Source organism: Anomaloglossus baeobatrachus, chromosome 3 (assembly GCF_048569485.1).
Source record: "Anomaloglossus baeobatrachus isolate aAnoBae1 chromosome 3, aAnoBae1.hap1, whole genome shotgun sequence".
Classification (NCBI taxonomy): Eukaryota; Metazoa; Chordata; class Amphibia; order Anura; family Aromobatidae; genus Anomaloglossus; species Anomaloglossus baeobatrachus.
The window spans coordinates 47,114,231-47,140,647 of NC_134355.1; the positions used below are offsets into that span (position 1 = coordinate 47,114,231).

At 44.5% G+C, this 26,417-nt stretch overlaps 1 protein-coding gene across 3 annotated transcripts in view; it reads left to right on the forward strand.

Annotated features, from left to right (window-relative positions):
• The first annotated feature begins 587 nt into the window (after window positions 1-587).
• Window positions 588-26,417, forward strand: part of BICRAL (BICRA like chromatin remodeling complex associated protein) — an 83,733-nt gene continuing 57,903 nt past the window's right edge. Inside the window, exon 1 of one of the 3 annotated variants that reach the window (XM_075339183.1) lies at window positions 588-693. The gene's annotated coding sequence lies outside the window, so the exon portion shown is untranslated. Of the gene's footprint in view, window positions 694-1,606; window positions 2,186-26,417 lie in introns of those variants that run through there. The other 2 variants (XM_075339181.1, XM_075339182.1) reach the window with 2 other exon arrangements.

Sequence of the window (26,417 nt, forward strand, 5' to 3'; positions counted from 1 at the left end):
TTGTGGAACGAATTGTCTGCCTTTCAATTATTTCCTATGGGAAAATTCACTTTAATATAAGAGTAACTTGGTTTAAGAGCCCACTCCCGGAACCAATTATGCTCGTAATGCAAGGTTCCACTGTATTTATATATATATATATATATATATATATATATATATATATATATATATATATATATATATATATATATAAAAATAACATAAAGAATAAAATAAAAAATAAGAACAAAAAACAGTAAGAAAGTAAAAAAAGGACGAATAAGGTATCTGGAGAACTTAACGACAAAAAGCAAAAGCAAAGAAAAATTGTAAATTTAAAAAATAAAAATTACATATAAAAGAAAAAAAAAAGAACAAAAAAAGAGCAAAAAACACACAAAAAAAGAGGAAATAAATGTATTTGGAGAACTTAACTTCAAGAAGAAAAAGCAAAAAAAATTGTAAATTTAAATACGTAAAATATGTAAATTTTTTTTTTTTTTTTAAAAAAAACGCAATATTTTTTTTTTTCGTGAGTGCGTGCGAGAGTGTGTGTGTGTATGTCCCCCCTCTCTGCGAGCGCTCTCTCTCCTCGTCTGCTCCTTGTGGCTGAGCGAGGTTCATGTTGCTCTCTCTCTCTCTTTCTACACTGCCAGCCCCTGATGTGATGGCGAAGAAACCCCGTTGACAAGGCACTGCTTTTTCATGACGGTGAGTTTCCCTTTGAGTGTATTATAATTTTGTGATAAAAATTTCAAGGAAAAAAAAAAAACACACAACCTCCTTCCTCCCTTCTTTCCTTCCTTCGGGGGGGCAGGGAAAAAAAAAAAAAAAAGAGGAAAAGAAAATGGGGGAGAAGAAGAAGAAAAAAAAAAAAAAACAAAATCTATCTCCAGACAAGGAAAAAAAAAAAAGAGGAGCAAATAATAATAATAAAAAAAAACAGTTGCCAAAAAAAAGGCCAGCATATTAGGTTTCGGCTTAGAGAGCTATTGGCTAGTGCCTTTCCCCCCCATTTTACTCCTCTTTTTCTTTTTTGGCTACGAAAGAAAAAGAAAGGTGGTGGTGGGGGGGAAGAGGAATAATAAAATATTAATTGATGGCGAATCTAGGGTTTCCTTTCGATCGTCAGCTCCTTTCGGTTCATGGCTAGGGTCGATTTTTTTCGTTTCTTGTCCGCGGACGACGCTGCCGGAATGAAATATACCGGTATTTTTATACGTTTTATAACGCTTCGGGTGCGATTTAGGGGGTGGAGGGATAACGACGAGGATCTTGGGGAGGGGGAAGAAGGAAAGAAGGGGTTGTTTTTTTTTTTAAGGTTTTTTTTTCAGCTGGAGGTGGTAAAAAAAAAAAAGGAGCCTTGAAAGGTGACGGTGCGACAAAGGAGGAGTAGATTGTATATATATATATTTTTTTTCCCAATGCAAATTGAAGAAGGGAGGAAAGGAAGGGAAAAAAAAAGTCTTCTTTCAGTGACTCATTGATTTCAACTGGTTTAAAATTAGTTTTTCTCTCCCTCTCTCTTGTCTTTAACTCCCACCATCATCACCTCCCCTCACCCTCCCCGCCCTGGATCACCACCACCATCATCATCATCAGGGGGGAAAAAATAGAAAAAGAAAAATAATCTTTAGCAATCCCCTCCCATCTTTTACTCTCTGCATTGCTCGCTGCCCACGACGATTTATTTCGAGGTGTCTCTTCTGTGGTGCTGTGTGGAGATGGGAGACGTCGCCTGGCGCCTTGTTTTTTTTATTCTTCCCGCACTTTTACCTCAGGAGCGGCGGTTCCTCCTTCAAAATCGACTCCCCTGCTTCTTATCCGGCCTATTCGCCTGGAGACGCTTCATACAGCATATTTCTTCATTAATTTTACTTCGCCTTCATTTTTAATGATATTTTTACCTCAGAAAGTGGCGACGAAAATGGACGAGGCCGCCATTTGTAGGCGAGAAGACGTTCGTTACTGTGGTTATGGCGCGTCGGGAATTCGCTGTCCTCCTGGCGGGATTATTATTATGATTATCAATCGTTTGTGTTATGGCGGCTCTATTATTTGGGAAAAGAAGCGGCGATTTCATGGGGTGATGGCCGGGGCCAGCAGCAGTCGATGTCGGCGGTGGGTTGTGGTTGATGTTGTCGTCGCCGTCTTCTTCTTCCTCGTCGTTGTTGTAAGGCGCGGTGGCGGGAATCCCTGACGGGTTGGTGTTTTTATTACTGGTTATGTGTATTCTTGTTTTTCTTTCTTTTTATTAATATATCATTAAAATGTCATCCCTGTCGCGTGTGATCGATTGATGCCCTGCTGACGTTATTTAACAAGAGATTTTCTGTCCGATTATACTGTTATTTGTTGTTTGTGAGGAGTTGCCAAGATGGCGCCGACTGCTGGCAAACGTCCAGTCAGGATGGCGCAGTTCAGCCTAAGCCTCCATTTTACAGCCGAGGCTTCTTATGTAGTAGTGTCAGAGGCTGCAGTTACATCAGGGGAATCTGGCTTGTATTATAGTCACTTAGAGAGTACTCCCCATGGAAAAAAAAAATCTTGTTTAATATGCTGTGTCCTCTTATCAGTTATCTCACCCTGTGCAAATGGCTGAGGGTGCAGTTTGTTTGTTTTTTAATAGGGTGACTGACAATGATTTCCAGTCACTGATGTGTTTATAGTTTATGGTGGGATGTCAGTTAACTGTGTGGAAAAATGTACTAAAATGGCTGACACCAGGGAATGAGGTATTCAGTCTGTGCCCCTATTATTTCAGTCTGTGCTGGGCGCCTTGGTGGTAGGTTCTGTCGTATTTATCAGGACAGCCGAGCTTCACGTTTATCATACGTGTTGCTGGGGAATTGCACCCCCCCCCTCCCCCAAAATAAACAAACAAACCCCTGTATCATCATTTTGTCCCCCCCCAGACTTATTTTTGCGTCACGCGACCTGGAATCCTTCCGTCCTGCTATATATGAAAAATTGTGATTAAAGATTAGTGACTCTTAAAACGTATATATGCCAAAATTAACGCAAAAGCGCCCCATTGTGGCATTGTGACTGAGGGGGTGTTCTAAGTAATGGGGGGGCATGGTGACTGAGGGGGTTATCTAAGCAATGGAAGGGCATGGTGACTGAGAGGGGGTTATTATCTAAGCAAGGGAAGGGCACGGTGACTAAGGCAGCTTTCACACATCCGTTTTTTTCTGTGCGGCACAATACGGCGCTTTGCAGAAAAAACGCAACCCTTTTTTTTTTTTCCGCCGGTTGCGGTTTTTCCGCATAGACTTACATTAGCGCTGTATTGTGCCGCATGGCCTTGCGTTGCGTCCGTTTTGCGGCGGCCGGATGGACGTTGCCTGGCACGTTTTTTTGTACGGCGAATAAAACCGCATGATCCGGCGCGATTTGTATGGACGCCTGCGGGAAAAACCGCATCCGGCCGCCGCATGCGTTTTTTTTTGCACTGTGCATGCTCAGTATCAAGCCGCATCCGTCAAAAAACGGACGGGCCGCATGGAAAAACTTATGCAACGGATCCGTTTTTCTCGCCGCATCCGCTGCATAGGTTTTTGAGTCGCACTGCAAAAACCGGATGTGTGAAAGCAGCCTAAGGGGGTTATCTAAGTAATGGGGGTATGGTGACTAAGACGAGGCTTTCTAAGTAATGGGGGGGGGGGGCAAGGTGAATGAGAGGGGGTTCAAGAGTGTCCAGTTTTTTTTGTTTTTTTTTTTTTTTTTAATTTCATTCCCCTTGCTGCTGTAAAAATGTTCCTTTTTAATTTGTTAAAATCCGCCATACGGTTCCAGCTATTTGGGCCTTTTTTTTTTTTTTAATAAAGTGCTAATTTATATGGTTTTTGCAAGGGGTGTTGCTTACAGTGTAATAATCCAGAAAGGTTGCACCCTGTAATCTAAGTGATACATTGTTGGATTCAGGGTCTCTGCCTACGTCATGCTGCTCTCAGATACGGTAGCAAAAACCTGCTGGCTGATTATCTTTTAAAGGGAATATGTCATCAGGTTTTTGCCAGCAGCATAACTTAGGGGAAGAGACTCAGATTCCAGCGATGTGTCACTAACTGGACTGCTTAATGTAGTTTTGATAAAATCACTCTTTAATCAGCAGCAGATTATCATTAGAGGACTACTTGGTGTGCTGCTAGGTAGTCCAGCATATTCAAGAGCTCTGTGTTACTGTTAGATTTGCAGCAGAGAAAACAGTGATTTTTTTTTTTTTATCAAAATGACAGCAAACATGTCAGTAAGTGACACATCGCTGGAATCAGGGTCTCTGCCCCTACATTTTGCTGCTCTCATATGAGGTAGCAAAAACCTGGTGACAAATTCCCTTTAAAGAGAATCTGCCAGCAGGTTTTTGCTACCTCATCGGAAAGCATGAAGTAGGCAAAGAGACCCTGAATCCATTCATGTATCACTTAGATTACTGGGTGCAGCCTTTCTGACACAATCCAAATTTTTATATTTAGTACTGCAGTAGAGCGTAGTGATGGGGAGTCCGGCTCTTTTTGGTGATCCGGTTCCCATGGCTCCGTTCACCAAAAAGAGCCAGATCTTTCAGCTCGTTCTCGGCTCCTTATTAAATATGTGTTCACCCCAGGGGAACACATATTTAAGATTATAGTAACGCCGCCAAAGCCCCGCCCACTCACAAGTGGCCAATTAGATGGCTCAGTAGGCGGAGTTTAACCGTGGGTGGGCGGGGTTTTGACTGCGAAAAGAGCCGTTTAGTGATTTCAGTGGCTCACACTGGTGATCCGGCTCCTGTCATTCACAGCAGGGAGCCATATTTTTGTGTCGGATCGTTCGCGACCGACACATCACTAGTAGAGCGGAGAGAGCTGCCCCCTCTCACACCAGGCTCTGTAGAAATTGACACCTCACAGTCATTGCTCAATCAAAGGAGGCGGTGTCGGATTGCCTTGCGCGTGACATTGTAGTCCCAGCAATGTCATACTACTTAGGCTACATTCACACGACCGTTCCGTTTTTGCAGTCTGCAAAAAAAGTCCTGTGTTTCCACGGATGCATCCGTGTGACAACCGCATCTGTCCCGTTCCGTTCAGTATACAGTTCGTGTGACATCTGTCTTTTTTTGCGGACCGCAAAAAAAAAAACGGAAGGAGAATTACATGCAGTCCAGGGTATCTGGCCAGATGCTGGTCCCCATATCAAGTAAACAGAATCTAGGGCAAAGGGGTAGGAGCAAGCGCTTCATACTCACTGGGCGGCTGCACCCTGCTCCCGCAGCAGCTCTTTGTTCTTCCCAAGCCGGCCGCTTATTAGGCTCACGCATATTCATTCCTCCCCCGTCTGAGATTGGTCACAGTCAGACATGCCCCCAACGCTGAGTGACAGCTGTCTGCAACCAATCACAGCCGCTTGTGGGCGGGTCTATATCGTACAGTACAATAAGTAAATATTTCAAAAAAAGCGAACGGTCCCCCCAATTTTGATACCAGCCAAGATAAAGCCTCACAGCTGCTGGCTGGTATTCTCAGGCTGGGGTGACCCATGTCATTGGGAGCCCCCCCAGCCTAAAAATATCAGCCAGCAGCCGGCCGAAATTGCCGCGTTCATTAGATGCGACAGTCCTGGGACTTTACCAGGCTCATCCCATAAACCCTGGTGCGGTGGCAAACGGGGTAATATATGGGGTTGATACCAGCTGTGTAATGTCACCTGGCATCAAGCCCAAAGGTTAGTCACGGCATCTATCAGATACCCGACATCACTAACCCAGTCAGTAACAAAAAAAAAAAAAAATAGACGACAAACAAATTTTTATCACAGTTTTATCACTTTATCATTAATTTTAAACACTCCCCAACACATTCCCTCTTTCACCAACTTATTGGAAAGAAAAAACAAATCCGGGTCCGGCGTAATCCAATAAGGGTGTCCCACGAAGATCCATACTCACTGTTCCAGTAAATGAAGACCAGAATGTTCCCCATTGACTGGGAGAACAGTGCAGTGACCTGAGCTAAGATCATGAGGTCAGCTCAGGTCACTGCAGGGCATGACCAGAGCTGACTTCAGGAGTTTAGCTAGGTACATGTTAGCACGTCTACAGGGGCGAACTAACATGCTATTCAATGCAACGTTACCAGTGGTGAAGCTCATACCTGTGTTTGCTGTGACCATGCTTCTCAATGCTGGGCACTTCCAGTCATGTGCAGTATGAAACAAGGTGTACGCGTCCCGGTTTCAGAGAGGTCTACTGCGTATGACTAGAAGTGCAGGGGCATTGAGAAGTGCGGACACGGGTACAAGCGTCACAGCTGGTGATGCTGCATTGAATAGCATGTTAGTACACCCCTGTGGGCAAACTACCATGCTAAGGGGACGAACTAGTCGGGGGATATAACGCCCTTGGGACTAGTCCCCGCGCTCATTAGCATAAGATAAAAGATCTTTTGAAATACTTTTTCTAAAGATCCCTTTATCTATGCTAGTGTATACAGGGACAGTTAGGCAGGGATTAGCAATATGCACCCAGAACTGCTCATGGGTCTGGGTGCATATTGCATCTGACAAGTTCCATTTAAAGGGACCCAGTAACCAGTTTTTGACCCTATGAAAAAAATGCCACAATCTTTATCTGTTTCTTTGCTACATTCCGCAAACGTGGCATGCAGGGTCAGTTAGGCAGGGAATAGTAATATGCACCCAGAACTGCTCATGGTTGTGGTTGCATATTGCACCTGAAAGTTTCCCTTTAAACAAACAAAGCAAATAAGCAACTGCTAATTCTGCAGTAGAGAAAACAGTAATTATCAAAATGAGAGCAAACATCTCAGTAAGTGACACATCGCTAGAATCAGAATCTCTGTCCCTACATTATGCTGCAATCACATGAGGATGAGGTAGCAAAAACCTGTTGACAAATTCCCTTTAAAGGGGTTGTTTACTACTTAGTCAACCCCTTCTCATTCCCCTTGTTCGCCCCCCGTAAAAATAAGTCCTTCCCTTCCGATGCGACTGCAGTTCCAGTGATGTCTAAAGCAGTGTTCCCGGGGCCCACGTGACATTATGACACGCGAGCCACGTGACCGATCGGCATCGTCTACCTTTTCCTCGCCTTCAGACGTTTGAGCAGGAAGTCAGCGCAGGGCTCACATCTTGCTCAAATGTCCGAAGGCGAGGAGATAGATGTCGGGCGCTGATTGGTCGTGGGGCTTGCGTGTCCTAATAATGTTACGTAGGCCCCTGGAGCGCGGCTTTAGACATCGCTGAAACTACGGCCACATTGGAGGTGTGCATAGGCTTTTTTTTGGGTGGGACTAAAAAGGGGAATGAAAACGGGTTGTCTAAATATTGGACAACGCTTTTAAAGACACAGTACAGAGGATTATGATCTATACTCTCTTGATACTTGATTAATAAAAAACAACAAACATTAAAATGAGCATTAAATAAAAAGATCTATAATCCTGGAACCATATTGCTAATTTTAAAAATTAAAATGGTGAAATATCATGAGAGCAGATGCTGTTCACTTTTGACCTAGTCACATGTCCTCTTTAAAAGGGTTGTCCACAACTCGGACAACCCCTTTTCAATCAGCATGTTTGCCCCTGTTAAAATACAATAACACGTAGACTGTGCCCACGGTACAATGTACCCGCGGATATATCTGCAGGTACGTCCGCAGGTTTCCTGCAGCTGCTCCCCAGAATCCGCAGCTATCCATAGTTGTGGGATTCCAGCGAAATATCTCCGGTAAACCTGCGGACGTTCGTGCGACTTACCTGCGGAAGGCCCAGTCTCCATCTCCATTGTGTAGGGCCGGGAATTCCGCATATATTTCCGAAAGGAATAATTGACATGCAGTTACTTGTGGCTACGTGTTGGACATCCGCAGCATATTCCGCCGCCGCACATACAGCATCATTGATACAGCACTCCCCATGTCCCATAGGATAACATGGGGAGTGCCTGTACTTGCTAAAACCTGCGGATTTATCTAGAAAATCCAGATAAATCCGCAGGTTTTCCGCGGCATAATCTGCTGGTACATTGTCCTGTGGGCACATAGCCTTAGGGCGGCTTTGCACGTAGCAACATCGCACGTGCGATGTCGGTGGGGGTCAAATCGAAAGTGACGCACATCCGGCGTCACTTTCGACATAGTGTGTAAAGCCTAGATGATACGATTAACGAGCGCAAAAGTGTCGTTATCGTATCATCGGTGCAGGCTCCGACTTTTTCATAATTACACTGCCGCGACAGGTACGATGTTGTTCCTCGTTCCTGCGGCAGCACACATCGCTGTGTATGAAGCCGCAGGAGCAAAGAACATCTCCTTACCTGCCGCCGGCGGCTATACGGAAGGAAGAAGGTGGGCGGGATGTTTACATCCTGCTCATCTCCGCCCCTCCGCTCCTATTGGCCGCCTGCCGTATGATGTCGCTATGACACCGCACGACCTCGCCCCCTTAGGAAGGAGGCGGGTCGCCGGCCAGAGCGACGGTCACAGGGCAGGTGAGTGCATGTGAAGCTGGCGTAGCGATAATGTTCGCTATGCCAGCTATCACAAGATATTGTACCTGCGACGGGGGCGGGTACTATCGCGTGCGACATCGCAGCATCGGCTTGCAATGTCGCAACGTGCAAAGCCCGCCTTAAGGTACCGTCACACTAAGCGACGCTCCAGCGATCCCACCAGAAACCTGACCTGGCAGGGATCGCTGGAGCGTCGCTACACGGGTTGCTGGTGAGCTGTCACACAGGCAGATCTCACTAGTGACCAGCCCCCAGCCAGCAGCGACGCGTGGAAGCATGCTGCGCTTGGTAACTAAGGTAAATATCGGGTAACCAACCCGATATTTACCTTGGTTACCAGCGCACACTGCTTAGCGCTGGCTCCCTGCACACCTAGCCACAGTACACATTGGGCTAATTACCCGATGTGTACTCTGGCTTCGTGTGCAGGCAGCAGGGAGCCGGTACTGACAGCGTGAGAGCGGCGGACGCTGGTAACGAAGGTAAATATCGGGTAACCAAGGTAAGGGTTTCTTGGTTACCCGATATTTACATTGGTTACCAGCGTCCGCAGAAGCCGGCTCCCTTCTCACTGCACATTCAGTTGTTGCTCTGTCGCTGTCACACACAGCGATGTGTGCTTCACAGCGGGAGAGCAACAACTAAAAAATGGTCCAGGACATTCAGCAACAACCAACGACCTCACAGCAGGGGCCAGTTTGTTGCTGGATGTCGCACACAGCGACATCACTAGGAACATCGGTGCTACGTCACAAAAGTCGTGCCTCAGCAGCGATGTTGCTAGCGATGTTGCTTAGTGAGACGTGGCCTTTAGGCTATGTGCCCATGGGAGTTTGTACCTGCGGTTATATGTGCAGGTTTCCCGCAGCTGCTCACCGGAATCCGCAGCTATTTTTAGCTGCGGTAGTACAGCGAAATAGCTGTGGTAAACCTGCGGACATTCATGCGGCTTACCTGTGGAAGTCCCGGCCCTATCTCCCTAGTGGAGAGCCGGGATTTCCGCAGGTAATTCTGCAGAAAGAATTGACATGCAATTACGTGCTGCTGCGGCACATTCACAGCATGTTCTGCAGCCGCACATATCCGAAGCATGGACACAGCACTCCCCATGTCCCATAGGATAACATGGGGAGTGTCTGTACATGCTGAAACCTGCGGATTTATCTGGAAAATCCACAGATTTTCCACAGATAAATTTGCAGGTTTAATCTCCTGTGGGCACATAGCCTTATTCTCCCTTCCAGTGTCGTTCCAGTATTGTCGGCACTCACTCTTCAAGATTCACGTGACATTTTTATGTCATGCGAGCCCTGCGCCAAATTAGTGCTGCCTTTACTTTCCCCTTCTGACTTATAACAATCAATGTGAAGTGAGCAGCCGCAGCTGTGACTTCCTCTTGATGTTTGACTGCTGCAGGTGATTGACAGATTTCTCTCTGAAAGAAAAACCTGTCACTGCAAAAGCACTGGGAAGAGCTGGCCAGGGGTGGCGCCAGACTAGTCTCATCTCTGGCTATGGTCTTTGGACAGATCTTCCACTTATATTGTGTTTGAAATGCTGCATCGTTTCAGAGGAAAAATATGAGCTTGCTATCATACAGCCAAGCTGATTCATACAACCCAGGCTTTAGGGAGCATGAATCTAATAATGGATTCCCTTTCAACCCTCGGATGGGATTAATGTGCCTGACGGGCGCTTCTCTTTTACTTTCATTTCTCCCTCCTCACCAGATTTTCAGGAAATCTCCTCTCTCCAGGTAGTCTCCTAGCTCTAGCTGCTGTGTGAAACCTGATACCACAGTTGGTCTGCAGAGCTTCAAGAGGGCAGATATACCTGTGCTGGCTTCTCAGGCTCATTGTTCCCGAACACATCACACTTGATGTGCAATTTTTTGCTCTTTGCTCTGCAAATGTGTTTTTTCTGGGGAAACTTCAGTATCTAATTCTGAATAATTGTGTGTGTAAAAATATTATTTTAGGTGCCTCGAACTGATGTTTTTTTGCCAAATTTTTCTCTTTTTAATAACCGTTATGTGTTATAACTGGGGCCTATTTGGTGGGAGTTTTGAAATGCGTGTATCTCAGAGTTATTACTTTTATGTTGAGTAAATGGGTTTGTTTTGCACCTGATAATGTGTAGTCTCTTTTATTGCATCCATATGAAGGTCTCTGATCACTTTTAGATCACTGAAATTGCAAAAATTAGATATTATAGGTATTTTTCTAGCCTGCGCCTGACAGGCACATTATTCCCAAACTCGTTATTAAAGATATTGTTTCCACCAGAGGGTTAATATGAGTTTGTTTTTTTTACAATACCTGCCATGATTCAGATAACAACACCTCTCCAGCAGAGGCCGGACGTGAGCACTGTGTAAATGTAAATCACCAACATAAAAAAATAAATAAATTGCAAAAACGTATTCAAACGCATGGTGAACAACATGAAAAATTAAAACCAGTGTTCGAATTTTATTTTTTTTTAATTTTTTTTTCTCCCAGCACCCAGCAGGAAGAATGCTTGCATGCTCTGACACTGTAGAAGCCCAGGGAATATGCGCCTACACACCATGTCAGTGCGTGTGCGTTTGCGTTCTCATCTTTTTCTCCTGTTTGCAACGTCCTCTTAGGCTGGAGTCACACTTGCGATTAACTCGCACAAGTGCAATGCGAGAAAATCTCGCATTGCACTCGGACCAATGTTAATCAATGAGGCAGCTCCGATCTGCTATTTTTTTCTCAGTCCAAATTGAACTGAGAAAAAAATCGCAGCATGCTGCGTTTTGTAGAGTTTCACGTGCGAGTCACTCCAATGAAAGTCTATGGGTGCGTGAAAAAAAACGGATGTCACGGACGGCACACACACCATCCTAGTGACATGCGTTTTTCTAAATACATTTATCGCATGTTGCAGAAAACACTGGAAATGAGTGATGTCTGTCGATGTCGGTCAATCTCTATCTCTCTCTGTTGTTCTCTCTCTCTCTGTTGTTCTCTCTCTCTCTGTTCTCTCTGTCTGTCGGTCTCTCTGTCTGTCGGTCTCTCTCTGTCGGTCTAGCCATCTCCCCCCGGCTGAAGGCTGGTATTCTCAGGATGGGGAGCCCCACGTTATGGGGAGCCCTCCAGCCTAACAATATCAGTCATCAGCCGCCCAGAATTGCTGCATATATTATATGCGACAGTTCTGGGACAGTACCCGGCTCATCCCGATTTGCCCTGGTGCGGTGGCAATTGAGGTAATAAGGAGTTAATGGTAGCAGCCCATAGCTGCCACTAAGTCCTAGGTTAATCATGGCAGGCGTCTCCCTGAGATACCTTCCATGATTAACCTGTAAGATAAAGAAAATAAAGACATACACCCAAAAAATCCTTTATTTTAAATATATGACAAAAAAAACACCCTCTTTCACCACTTTATTAAACCCCCAAATACCCCTCCATGTCTGACGTAATCCACAGAGGTCCCACGACGCTTTCAGCTCTGCTACATCAGAAGCTGACAGAGAGCGGTCACAGACCACGACCGCTGTCTGTGAGCTCCCCGCAGCGACTGAAATGAGTCGCGCTGTCTGCAATGACGTCACTCAGGTTACCCGCGGCCACAGATCTCAGCGGGAGACCTTCACCGGTGACCGAAAATCAGGCCATGACATACAGACAGAGCCGCGGGATGACAATGAAGACGGGTGAAGTTCATCCGACTTCATTCTGATCGCGTGGCTCTGTCTGTGTCTGCTGTCAGCGGGTATGGAGCAGAGCTGAATGGCAGATGACATAGCTGCTGTGAATAAAAACGGATCACATACGGATCACAAACGGATTGCACATGGACTACAATCGTGAAAAATCACAGAATCGCATTGCAGTTGCATTGTTCACGGATCAACACTCGTACAGAGCTCAAGCTACTTTCTAGCATGAGAATTGGTCCGATTTTACACTCGCAAGTGTGATTCCAGCCTTAGTGCACAGTAGCGGGTGGCTGCTGCAAACAGGAGAAAGGGATGAGTGTGCCTGCATTGACTGTGTGTGCGTGTGTGCGTGCGTGTGTGTGTGCGTGCGTGCATGCGCACACCCTAATGCTAATTAGTAGAGTACACAGTTTAAGTTGAAAAACCCTCAGTAAAGTGATATATATTTTTTCTACATGTAGATAAATAGCCCAAATAATATAGTTTCCTTATTTGGGTTACTTCTCACCACTAAGCTGGTAATCAGAGGCTCTAAAAAAGCAACACAATACATGAGAGCTAACCCAGCAATATATTCTTTTTAAAGCACCATTAATTACAGGGTACTGAACATGTGAAAAGGGTTACGTATAAAACATTAAAGTAAACTGACAAACTGGTGTACAGAGGAGTGGGCCCTGCCCTCATGGGTTTATAATTTACTGGATTAAATATATTGCATGTGTCCAAACAGCAGTTAGGCTATGTGCGCACTTTGCGTCGAGGTAGTTGCAGTTCTAAAAGCATCCTCTGGCAGAAAGGACAATGCTTTTGGCTTTAAAAAATGCATGTAAAGCAAAAAGAAAGTAGCCTATGCGCACCTTGCGTTTTTCATGAGTTTTTAGTGCTTTTCCGGTGCTTTTAGAAACGCTGCAGTTTTGTATTAAATTGAATGGATGGGAAACGCAGCCAAAATGGCAAAAACAATTGACATGCTGCTTCTTTAAACGCTGAGTTTTTGCCCAAATTTATGCAAATTAGGCGCAGCGTTTTGAACAGCAAAGTGCGCACAAGACAGCTCAATGTCCCATTGACTTTGCTTGAAAAGCATAACGCAAGCATTTTGGCATGAAAACACTGCAGTTGAAAAAGCAGTGGAAAAGCAAGTAAAAAAGCAAAGTGCGCACATAGCCTAAAAGGGATTGTTCCCTTACAATAAATGTTAATAACGACTGCAGAATATCCTTATGAAGCAAATTGTGCTCTTCTTACCATCCCCAGGTCCATCAGCAAGTCTCTCCAGTGCTCCTGGTGTCGAGCTTTATCTGCGACAGACCGGCAGCCAACTGGTAAGTTCAAGAGCTCTGAGCAAGGCATTCCCATGTAGATGGGATTCCCTGCTTACACATCAGCGTTTTCCTGCCTCACTCGCAGATCAAGCACAAGGGCAGTACAGTACATTAAAGTTCACTGGCAAGCTCCGGGCACATGCGGTCATGTGACAGCATGTGACCGGGGCTTGCCGCAATGTCTGTGAACTGTATTGTACTATACTGCCCTTGTGCCGGATCCGGCAGTGCGGCAGAACACCACTGATGTGTTTGTGCCTTTAGAGCCACTGAACTTACTGAATGGCTGCTGACATGACATTAGCGCCGCAGCCAGACACCAGAAGCATCAGCAGGATCCAGTGGTGAACCTGGGGAAGGCGCGTATAGTGCAATTTTTTTTTTTTAGAATACTGTAACTTGCAGCTGTGGATTAGCATTTATTGAAAGGGAGCAACTCCTTTAACATTCACATGTGTGGTATTGCAGTATCAGAGAGAGGCCACTATACAATTTAGGTCGGTGTCACACTTGCGATTGCCTCGCGCAAGTCTCGCGGTTCATCACCCATCATGGACTCGCACTCTCCTCACAGGAGCATCTCATCTGTATAGAGATGCATGCAACAACCGACCCGATCCTGTGAGGAGAGTGTGAGTCCGTGATGGGTGATGCACCGCGAGATACACGCGAGGCAATCGCAAGGGTGACACCGGCCTTACAGCCCAACCAGGGCAAAATGTTTTGTGCACCATCCACTGCATGCTACTTTCCTGAAAACACTTATTGGCTTAATATTAGTACATCCATAGCTAAATATATTTGACAGGTGTGGTTTTCAAACTGTCAGGGTTTTTTTATTTATTTTTTTTTTATTTTATTTTTTATTTCACCTGAATTCCTCTCTTGGGCCTCATACAGATGTCCATGTGGTATCCTTTTTATCACGGATACAACACATGAATAACACCATGGATTATAATGGCTACATGTATTTTTGCATGGACTGTATTTTTATGGAAAACACAGAGGTTTATTTTTCGGCAACACGGGTGACAAGGGTCAATGCAAGTCTATGGTTGCATGAAAAATAAGTACAGCGCCATCCATGTGATCTACGTTTTTAACATTGCAAAGTATAGGAGAAACTTTGTAATTTAATAGTTAGTGATCCATCTGTGAATGATGTTGACAGAGAGACCCTGATTCCGGTGATGTGTCACTTACTGGGCTGCTTGCTGTCAATTTGATACAATCACTGTGATAGCAGGAGATTAAAGGGGGCTTTACACGTTAGCGATATTGCTAGAAATTTCTAGCGATAGCGAGCGTGTAAGTACCTGCCCCCGTCGCGCATGCGATTATTTGTGATCACTGCTGTAGCGAACATTATCACTACGCAGCGTCACACATACCTGGTCGGCGTCGTCGCTGTGACTGCCGAACAATCCCTCCTTCAAGGGGGAGGGACGTTCGGCATCACAGCGACGTCACCTCAACGTCACTAAGCGGCCGGCCAATGAAAGCGGAGGGGCGGAGCTGAGCGTGATGTAAACATCCCGCCCACCTCTTCCTTTTGCATTGCGGCCGGCGGCAGGTAAGGAGACTGTCCTCGCTCATGCGGTGTCACACATAGCGATGTGTGCTGCCGCTTGAGCGATGAACCACAACGCTAAACAACCCTTACCGATTTTTGAGTTTGGGACGACCTCTCCATGGTGAACGATTTTCACCATTTTTGAGGTCGCCTAAGGTCGCTGGTAAGTATTACACGCTGCGATATCGTTAATGACGCCGGATGTGCGTCACTAACAACTTGACCCCGACGACAAAACATTAACGATATCGTAGCGTGTAAAGCCCCCTTAACACTAAAGAACTAGTAAACCTGTATGTAGTCCTGCATATTCATGAGCTCTGTAGTCCTGCCCCCACCACTGATTGGCTGGTTCCTGTGCAAAGGCAGAAAGTGGTCAATCAGTCGTGTGGATGGGGCATTAAAGAGCTCAGTGTTCAGAGACTTGGTATATCTGCAGCATAGAAAACATTGATTTTACCAAACCGATTGCAAACAACCCAGGAAGGGATACAGTGCTTGAATCATGGCCTGTGCCATTACATCATGGTCTCAGATGGGAGAGCAACAATTTGGGGACAGATACCGTTTAAGGGCTCTACAAGTGTGACTAGGCATTCTAAAATTATAAAATCATTCTAGCAAAATCAGTGCCATATTGGGGTCCTTCTCTTCTAGCCATTGCATGTGCCCAAACAGTAGTTTGTAACCACTTTTGGGGTTTTGCCAGTCATAAGAAATAGCTTGAAACGTGAAGTATCTTTTCTCCAATTACCCGCTATGTAAATGAAAAATTTGAGACTAAACAATTTATTTAACACATTTTAATATTCACTGCACAGTTTTAAATTCTATGATACACCTGTGAGGACAAAATATAACGCCCCTCGGTGAATTCTCTGAGGATCCTAGTTTCAATTATAGGGTCACTTCTGGGGTGTATTTATTCTACTGGTACCTCAAGGGCAAAACATCGCACTTCAAATAAATTCCCGCAAATCTGCACAATGAAAGTGAGCTAGTGCTTCTTCAATTCTGGGACATATCATAAGTCCAAATATGGCTGTACTCTGCAGATATTGCATAACTAATTGTGGGTTGTGTTTCTGATAGTACTCTTGTGTAGTGATGGGTGGACCAGAACTGTAAAAGTCCGCATCCATGCTGGTGCCAAAGTACCCGAGCACCAACCCCAGGCCCGGAGTTCTCATGGAACTCCTGGTAGGGGCACGCTCACACGAGCGTCACAAACAGACGAGTGCAATGCGAGAAATCTCGCATTGCACTCTGACCAATGTTAGTCAATGAGGGAGAGCAATTGGTCAGCTTTTCTCGCATCCATATTCTGGATGCGAGAAAAGTCGCAGCATGCTGCGATTTTCTGCGAGAGCCATATCACTCGCACCCATTCAAGAGAATGGGTGCGAGAGAAATATTGGACTGCACTCTGATGTTATCCCAGTGCAGTGCGATATACACACAAGCTGACAATGGAGGAGATGGGGGGATTAACCCTCCCTCTCCTCCGCAGCGCTCGCCCTCAGCTTTGCAGCTGTGAACCGATTTCAAGATCGGGTCACAGTCGTATGACACTCGGCTCACGCTCGCAGCAGAGCCTGAGCCGAGGGTCATTGGCATATCGCATCCGATGCTCTCGCATCGGAATACATACGTTCATATGAGTCCAGCCTAATGATCAGGGTCTGGCAACTCGGGTAATTAAAATAAAAATAAAGAAAAAAAGGAGAAAAAGGTGTGTTATACTTATTGAGTCTCTCGCGTGGCTGTACACTGCTTCCGGGCCACTTACAATATTTCCGGGGTCACTCATTAACCTCATGCATATTCACTGCTTCCCCTGCCTACCAGCAGTCCGCATGTCTCTGATTGGTTGCAGTCAGACACGCCCCCACCTTGTGTGACAGCATGTTTGACTGCTTGCAATCGCACACGCTGTGTGTGTGTCTATATTGCTGTAAAAATATATTTAAAAAAGTGGCGTATAGTTCTCCCATGTTATGATACTCAACACAGATCAAGCATTCAGCTACAGGCTGCAGCCCCCAGCCATGCGCTTATCTTGGCTGTGTAGCAAAATAAGAGGGACTGCATTCTGCTTTTGTAAAAAAAAAAAAAAAATTTAAATGAACAAATTAAAAAAAACAGTGAGTGCCCCCACCCCCAAATTTTGATACTCAACCATGATAAAGTTGACAGCTGATATTCTTAGGCTGGGGAGATCCATGCTTATTGTGCCTCCCCAGCCTAAAAATAACAGTTTGCAGCCGCTCATGATTCTCGCATCCATTAGATGCGACAATACTGAAACTTTACCCAGCTCTTCCCGTTTGCCCTGATGTGGTGGCAATCGGGGTGTTAGGGGGTTAATAGCAGTTCACAGCTTCTACTTAAGCCCTAATTAAGTAATGGAAGGCTTCTATGAGACCCCCCCCTTCATTACTAATCTGTAAAGGAAAAGATACATAAACCGGGAAAATCCTTTATTTGAAATAAAATACAAAAAAATCCACTTTTGCCCCTTTATTAACCCCCAAAACACCCAGGTCCGACGTAATCTACACGAGGGCCCACGACGATTCCGACTCTGCTACATTACTGAAGGCACAGCACATGGGCACAGAATATGATTGCCCGCTGTGAGCTTCAGGCAGAGATTGAGCTGCAGCGATGAGCTGTGATGTCACTCAGGTTATTTGTGGTAACAGCTGGAGGTTCCCACGGTCCTCCACCTGTGACCGCAGGTAACCTCACCTCATTGAAATGAGTTCACAGACCTGCATCTCCTGCCAGAAAATTAAGTTTTTTCTGCCAAGAGATGCAGATTTGGTGCTGAAATTTCTACACCATATTCCTGCACCCAATCTACACTTCCAAGCAAAAAAGCGCATCAAAACATGCCGTTTTTATAGAAATAGTGATCCGATTTTTTTACCAGGAGGTGTAAATTGGGTGCAGGAATATGATGTAAAAATTTCAAAACCAAATCTGCATCTCTTGGCCAAAAAAATGTACAAAGACGGTTTTGACGCCATTTTGTTGTGGTTTTCTGCCAGGAGGTGCAAATTTTGTACTGAAATGTCTGCACCAGATTTCAGCACCAAATTTGCACCCTCTGGCATAAAACCGCACCAAAATATCATCAAAACCCTATTTGTGCATTTTTTGGCCATGGAATTCAGATTTGGTCCTGAAATTTCTACACCATATTCCTGCATCCAATGTACACCTCCAGGCAAAAAAAATCGCATCACTATTGCATCAAAACGGCATTATGTGGTTTTTTTTTTTCTTTGCCAGTAGATGTAGGTTAGATGCCGAAATCTGATGTAGAAATTTCAGCATTGAATTTACATCTCTTGGCAAAAAAAATGTGGTTTTCTGTCAGGTCTGTAAACTCAGTGACCTCCCCAGAGGTCAGGTTACTAGCAGTCATAGGTGGAGGACCATGGGATCCTTTAGCTGTGACCGCAAATAACCTGAGTGACGTCATCACTCATCGCTGCAGCTCAGTCTCTGCCTGAAGCCCACAGAGGATGGTCATTTTCTATGTCCGTGCACTGTGCCTTCAGTAATGGAATCATTGTGGGACCTCGTGTGGATTACATCGGACCTAGGTCTGGGTGTTTTTGGAGTTAAAAGGAACCTGTCAGGTGCAATATGCACCCAGAACCATGAGCATTTTCTGGGTGCACATTGCCAATCCCTGCCTAACCCTCCCTGTATACACTAGCATAGATAAAAGATCTTTAGAAATAATTTTTCTAAAGATCTCTATCTTATGCTAATGAGCGCGGGGACTAGTCCCAAGGGCGTTATATCCCCCCAACTAGTCCGCCCTCTTAGCATGTTAGCACGCCCACAGGGGCGTGCTAACATGCTATTCAATGCACATTGCCCAGCATCATCAGCGGTGACACGCGTACCTGTCCGTCGTCACCGTATCAGACGCCAGGCAGTGCGCATGATCAGAATGAGCGCAGGAAGTAACACCCTTGTGACTAGTCCCTGCAATCATTAGCATAAGATAGAGATCTTTAGAAAAATTATCTTATGCTAATGAGCGTGGGGATTAGTCCCAAGGGCGTTATATCCCCCCGACTAGTCCGCCCTCTTAGCATGTTAGGACGCCTACAAGGGCGTGCTAACATGCTATTCAATGTCCATTGCCCAGCATCATCAGCGGTGACAAGCGTACCTGTCCGTTGTCACCATATCAGACACCAGGCAGGGCGCATAATCAGAATGAGCGCAGGAAGTAACACCCTTGTGACTAGTCCCTGCACTCATTAGCATATTATAAAGGATGCTATTCATTTGAGCATCACCAGCTGTGACTCTTTTCCTGTGTTCCCTGTGACCCTGCTTCTGAATGTCGGGCACTTCCGGTGATGCACAGTATGAAGCCGAGTGTACGCGTCCCGGCTTCAGAGAGGTCTACTGCTCATGACTGGAAGTGGCTGGGACTCAGAAGAGCGGTCTCAGCGAACACAGGTATGCGCGTTACCACTGGTGATGCTGAATTGAATAGCATGTTAGTACGCCCCTGTGGGCGTGCTAACATGCTAAGAGGGCGGACTAGTCAGGGGATATAACGGCCTTAGGACCAGTCCCTGCGCTTATTAGCATAAGATAAAAGATCTTTAGAAATACTTTTTCTAAAGATCTCTTTATCTATGCTAGTGTATATAGGGACGGTTAGGCAGGGATTAGCAATATGGACCCAGAATTGCTCGTGGTTCTGGGTGCATATTGCACCTGATAGGCTCTCTTTAATAAGTGAAAGAGGTTTTTTTTGTATTTTATTTCAAATAAAGGATTTTTTAGGCATTTGTGTTTGTTTCTTTTCATTTACAGATTAGTAATGGAGGGGGATCTCATAGACAACTCACATTACTAATCTAGGGCTTAGTGGCAGCTGTGAGCTGTTATTAATCTCTTATTACAATGATTGCCACCGCACCAGGTCAATCTGGATGAGTCAGGTAAAGTTCCAGGATTGTCGCATCTAATGGATGCGACAAGCCTGGGCGGCTGCAGGCTGCTATTTTTAGGCTGGGGGGGGCCCAATGAGCATGGGTCTCTCCAGCCTTAGAATACCAGCCCACAGCAGTTGGCCTTAAAAAGCCGCATGTGGTCCCTCTTATTTTGATACACAGATAAAATAAGCACACGGCTAGGGGCTGCAGCCTGTAGCTGTGTGCCTTCTCTGTGCTGAGTATCAAAAGATAGTATAGGGCACCCTACACCAATTTTTTTTATTTAATTAATTTTTACACTATAGACACGCAGACAGCGCCTCTGATTGAAAGCAGTCAGACACGCTTAGGATGGGGGCGCGTCTGACTGCAACCAATCAGAGATAAGGGGACTGCCGGTGGACGAGGGAAGTAATGCTTATGTATGAGGTTGATGAGTGGCTCCACAAGTAGTGTTACAATAGTGTTACAACCACATGGAGACTCTGTAAGTATAATGTGTTTGCTCCAATCCTCCTATCCGCCATTTTTAATCTAATAATTGAGGTCCCATTGGACTTATGTGGGGACCGCGACCGGCCACATATCCGGGATCAAATCCGGGCCCAAACTGTTTTTTTTTAAACTTGGTTGTACCCGCCGATTCCAAGTATCTGCAAGTCTGCCCATCTCTAGTCTTGTGGAAATAAAAGAAATTGAGCAAAGATATTAGAGAAATTGTGAGTTTTCTTTTTCATGACTCAATATTTAGAAATCATATGAAATACATATAGGGTTAAATACCTACTACACCGCTAGGTAAATTCCTTGGAGTTTAGTTTCTACAGATAGTGACCTTTTGTTGTATGGTTTAAGTTTTGATACTTCAAAGCCTCTGCAAACCTATATAGGTACAGTCATATGAAAAGTTTGGGCACCCCTATTAATGTTAACCTTTTTTCTTTATAACAATTTGGGTTTTTGCAACAGCTATTTCTGTTTCATATATCTAATAACTGATGGACTGAGTAATATTTCTGGATTGAAATGAGGTTGATTGTACTAACAGAAAATGTGCAATCCGCATTCAAACAAAATTTGACCGCTGCAAAAGTATGGGCACCCTTATCAATTTCTTGATTTGAACACTCCTAACTACTTTTTACTAACTTACTGAAGCACTAAATTGGTTTTGTAACCTCATTGAGCTTTGAACTTCATAGGCAGGTGTATCCAATCATGAGAAAAGGCCATTTAAGGTGGCCATTTGCAAGTTGTTCTCCTATTTGAATCTCCTATGAAGAGTGGCATCATGGGCTCCTCAAAACAACTCTCAAATGATCTGAAAACAAAGATTATTCAACTTAGTTGTTCGGGGAAGGATACAAAAAGTTGTCTCAGAGAATTAGACTGTCAGTTTCCACTGTGAGGAACATAGTAAGGAAATGGAAGAACACAGGTACAGTTCTTGTTAAGCCCAGAAGTGGCATGCCAAGAAAAATATCAGAAAGGCAGAGAAGAAGAATGGTGAGAACAGTCAAGGACAATCCACAGACCACCTCCAAAGACCTGCAGCATCATCTTGCTGCAGATGGTGTCAATGTGCATCGGTCAACAATACAGCGCACGTTGCACAAGGAGAAGCTGTATGGGAGAGTGATGCGAAAGAAGCCGTTTCTGCAAGCACGCCACAAACAGAGTCGCCTGAGGTATGCAAAAGCACATTTGGACAAGCCAGTTACATTTTGGAAGAAGGTCCTGTGGACTGATGAAACAAAGATTGAGTTGTTTGGTCATACAAAAAGGCGTTATGCATGGAGGCAAAAAAACACGGCATTCCAAGAAAAGCACTTGCTATGCACAGTAAAATTTGGTGGAGGTTCCATCATGCTGTGGAGCTGTGTGGCCAATGCCGGCACCGGGAATCTTGTTAAAGTTGAGGGTCGCATGGATTCAACTCAGTATCAGCAGATTCTTGACAATAATGTGCAAGAATCAGTGACGAAGTTGAAGTTACGCAGGGAATGGATATTTCAGCAAGACAATCATCCAAAACACCGCTCCAAATCTACTCAGGCATTCATGCAGAGGAACAATTACAATGTTCTGGAATGGCCATCCCAGTCCCCAGACCTGAATATCATTGAACATCTGTGGGATGATGTGAAGCGGCTGTCCATGCTCGGCGACCATCAAACTTAACTGAACTGGAATTGTTTTGTAAACAGGAATGGTCAAATATACCTTCATCCAGGATCCAGGAACTCATTAAAAGCTACAGAAAGCGATTAGAGGCTGTTTTTTTTGCAAAAGGAGGATCTACAAAATATTAATGGCACTTTTATGTTGAGATGCCCATACTTTTGCACCGGTGAAATTTTGTTTCAATGCGGATTGCACATTTTCTGTTAGTGCAATAAACCTCATTTCAATCCAGAAATATTACTCAGTCCATCAGTTATTAGATATATGAAACTGAAATAGCTGCTGCAAAAACCCAAATTGTTATAAAGAAAAAAGGTTAACATTAATAGGGGTGCCCAAACTTTTTCATATGACTCTACCTGGAAAATTTCCTAATAATGAGGAGACCTCACAAGCCAAAAGGTGCCCATGTATTTCTGGGTTCTGTCGCTAGGATAGCTTCATCAGGAGTAGAGGCCTCTTGGGTTGATCAGGTGATATGGTGCCCCATCTGTCCCTGTGTCATACATTTTGCCATGCCATTATTGTGTTTTTTTGACTAATCCTTCAATACTAGATTTATGGGATTGATTATGGGTGGTTTCCTGTATGCCACATATTATATGATGATTTTGTCTATGTAGATTCCACCTTAGTTCTACTTGTATGGCTTTGGCATCTGTGTAATCCTGTTGATATTATTCTCCTCATATTTATCTTCTGCATGATTTTCACTTGATAGGGATGAACTTGGTATCATCTGTTTTTATATACATGTGTTTGTCTTTATGTGTTTTTTTTTTATGTGGTTTACTAATAAAATTTGAATATTTTATATTACTGCCTGGAGTGAGTGCTATTCTTATATGCTAAGTGCTGTTTTCCTTGTTCTGAATAATTTACTTAGCATTTCAGCACCCCCTGATATTAATTACATTATTAGGAGCTGTGCGTTCTTTCCTTGCTCTGTGATATAAGTTGTGCACTGTGGTCGCATAGGATATTTCTAAAAAATGCAAGATCGGGATAATAAATATTGTGTTGTGTTTCTCTGACAACATCTCGCACTATGCTACAGAAAAACATGGATTAAAATTGAATATCTGCAAAATAAAAATATATATATTTTTTAATTTCACTAGAAGAGAATAGTTTAGAAACTTGTGGTTGTAGGGGTACAGTTTTTTGATAATTCAGTAATTTATTTACCTAAAAAAAAAGGTTTGGAAAATGTATAAAATAGCTGATATTAAAAATGGGCACGTGTAAGGAAGGTTAAAATTCTGAAAAGATTAAAGGGAATCTGTCAATCCCTTAATCTCCATTTAGACTAATCATTTCGTCATATAGGGGATTACTCAATCCCTATAAAAATCATGCCTGTTGTTTAGTTTTCTCAGCTACTATTATTAGGGATGATCGAATACCTCAAAGAATACCTCAAATATTCGGCTTCGCGAATATTCGACAAATAACTCTTCGCTATGCGAATATTCGATGCACAATCGAAGTCTATGGGAAGCCCGAATAGTTGTTACTCGGGTTTCCCATAGACTTACATTGCGCATCGAATATTCGCAAATAGTCGAATAGCGGCGACCTATTCGGAAAATATTCGCGAAGCCCAATATTTCAGGTATTCGATCATCCCTAATTATTAGCCATAGAATTATGTTTATTACGGTATGTAAATGGGAGCGCTTGCTGCATCCTTGGCATTCCACCAAGCTCTGTACTCTGCCACTCTCCCTCCCTTTGTTGATTGACAGTCCGGTCGCCTGAAACTTGGCCATGCATGCACACACTGGCACTGTTACCTGCTGGAATCTGCAGCTCTTCTTTTATTTAGGTGGTGTGATGCACTGGCTGAGGTTCCAGCCGCAAGAGATCACTGACTTGGTCAATGGATCAGGTCGTGAGAATTAATTTGCACCAACTGTAGTTACCTTTGTATCTAAGGGCATCTCCTAGGTCTGTCGTTATGTGCTCCTCTTAAGCCCAGCGACAGGGCCTAGTAGGATGCTTGGTTGATACTGCCAAACTTAATATCCAGCAATTTATAAGCATTGATGTTTATTATATGAGCAATTGTATGGTCAAGACTAAGGGGTACTTTGCACGTTGCGACATCGCTAGCATCGGCTAGCGATGCCGAGCGCGATAGTACCCGCCCCTGTCATATATGCGATATCTTGTGATAGCTGCCGTAGCGAACATTATCGCTACGGCAGCTTCACACGCACTTACCTGCCTTGCGACGTCGCTCTGACCGGCGACCCGCCTCCTTCCTAAGGGGGCTGGTCGTGCGACGTCACAGCGACATCACACGGCAGGCGGCCAATAGAAGGGGAGGGGCGGAGATGAGCGGGACATAAACATCCCGCCCACCTTCTTCCTTACGCATAGCCGGTGGAGGCAGGTAAGGAGATGTTTCTCGCTCCTGCGGTTTCATACACAGCGATGTGTGCTGCCGCAGGAACGAGGAACAACATCGTATCTCCTATTGGTGCGACATTATGAAAATGACCGACGCTACACAGATCACCAATTTTCAACGCTTTTGCGATCGTTTATCGGCGCATCTAGGCTTTACACGTTGCGACGTCGTTACTGGCGCCGGATGTGCGTCACTTTCGATTTGACCCCGACGAGATCGCAGTAGCGATGTCGCAGCGTGCAAAGTACCCCTAAAAAACAGTAAGGCTATGTGCCCACGGGAGCTTGCATCTGCGGATTTTGCCGCGGAAAACCTACGGATTTTTCTGGATTTTCCAGATAAATCCGCAGGTTTTAGCATGTACAGTCACTCCCCATGTTATCCTATGGGACATGGGGAGTGCTGTGTCCACGCTGCGGAAAGTGCGGCTGCCGAACATGCTGCGGATGTAGGCATCCGCATGTATAATTGCATGTCAATTATTCATGCGGAATTACCTGCGGATGTCCCGGCCCTCTGCTATGGAGATAGAGGCCGAGACGTCCGCAGGTAAGCCGCATGAATGTCCGCATGTTTCCCGCAGCTATTCCGCTGTAATCTAGCAGCTAAAAATAGCTGCGGACGCCGGCGGGCAGCTGCGGGAAACATGCGCTCGTACCTGCGGATACATCCACAGGTACGAGCGCCCGTGGGCACATAGCCTAAAACTGGTGGAAAATCTCAAACACATAACATATGAACTTTGGAAAGGTGCCTCCCTACTTTCCATTGAACTTTGTTCTTTCTACCAGGACACTGTTTATTAAATGGGCGAGTTTGAGCCAATTTAGATTGGACGTCTCGATTTTTTACCAATTGGTTATAAAATGGATTTAACACACTCCAGAGAATAAGACGTTTGAATGGAACCTAAAATTCATTTCATACTGGTGTCATGACCTTTGTTTATACAAAATCCATAATAGAGAAGTCATATTCTGTTTAATGGAGACCTTTGTTTTTACATTTTATATGGTGCATTTTTCCTTTTTTACTGGATAGATTACCGCAGCGTACAGTGTTATTCTCCCAGATGAATGGCATTGGTCTCCCTTGCCTAAATATCTTGTTTCTGTGCTGGGACACAGTTATTTTTTATAGGCCCGAAGTCTGATGAGAGATTGTGATGACAATTTACCAAAAACAAGAATATGTACATCTTTCCTAACTTGGAATAGTGGCATGTGTATGCAGAGACATTGATAAGTAGAATCCTCACAGGGTCTCAGCAAGGGAACATTGAAAAAAACCCAAAACAATATACAGGACTTATAGGAAAAGGAGCAGCCCGTTTTATATTCTCAATAAAAATGAGTATAGAAATTGTGCAGTGAAAGAAATTATTATTTGATCCCTTGCTGATTTTGTAAGTTTGCCCACTGACAAAGACATGAACAGTCTACATTTTTAAGGGTAGGTTAATTTTAACAGTGAGAGATAGAATATCCAAAATAAAATCCAGAAAATCACATTGTATAAATTATATAAATTTATTTGCATTTTGCAGAAAGAAATGAGTATTTGATCCCCTACCAACCATTAAGAGTTCTGGCTCCTACAGACACTTAGATGCTCCTAATCAACTTGTTACCTGCATTAAAGACAGCTGTCTTAGGGCCGTTTCACACATCCGGTATTTTGCATGTGACCGGAGTTTGCCGCGGTGCCATTGTACAGAATTACACTGTACTGGAGTGTGCCGTATCCA